The sequence below is a fragment of the Penaeus monodon genome, chromosome 30 (genome assembly GCF_015228065.2).
Source record: "Penaeus monodon isolate SGIC_2016 chromosome 30, NSTDA_Pmon_1, whole genome shotgun sequence".
Lineage (NCBI taxonomy): Eukaryota > Metazoa > Arthropoda > Malacostraca > Decapoda > Penaeidae > Penaeus > Penaeus monodon.
Genome location: NC_051415.1, coordinates 3401729 through 3401972, shown reverse-complemented (window position 1 = coordinate 3401972; position 244 = coordinate 3401729). Strand labels below are relative to the sequence as shown.

The window sequence follows — 244 nt, the reverse complement described above, 5'->3', positions numbered from 1 at the left end:
CCCACCTCTCTCCCTCACTCCTCCCCCCACCTCTCTCCCTCACTCCTCCCCCACCTCTCTCCCTCACTCCTCCCCCACTCCTCTCCAACGCACCTGGCTTGGGTCTCAGAGGCGGCTGCGTCTGCGTGGTGGCGTTGTGGAAGTGAAGCCCCGAGACCTTGTGGCGGAAACCCCCCAGCCAGGGCTTCCGAACCCCCGCCCACTCCACCTCCACCACGACCTCGCGCTCCCCGACTCCGGCTGC

At 68.4% G+C, this 244-nt stretch overlaps 1 protein-coding gene across 1 annotated transcript in view; it reads right to left on the bottom strand.

Annotated features, from left to right (window-relative positions):
• Positions 1-240, bottom strand: part of LOC119592458 (IQ and ubiquitin-like domain-containing protein) — a gene marked incomplete at its 5' end in the record, with an annotated part of 13893 nt that extends 13653 nt beyond the window's left edge. The window contains 1 exon segment of the mRNA XM_037941281.1: positions 94-240.
• Positions 241-244: the final 4 nt, after the last annotated feature.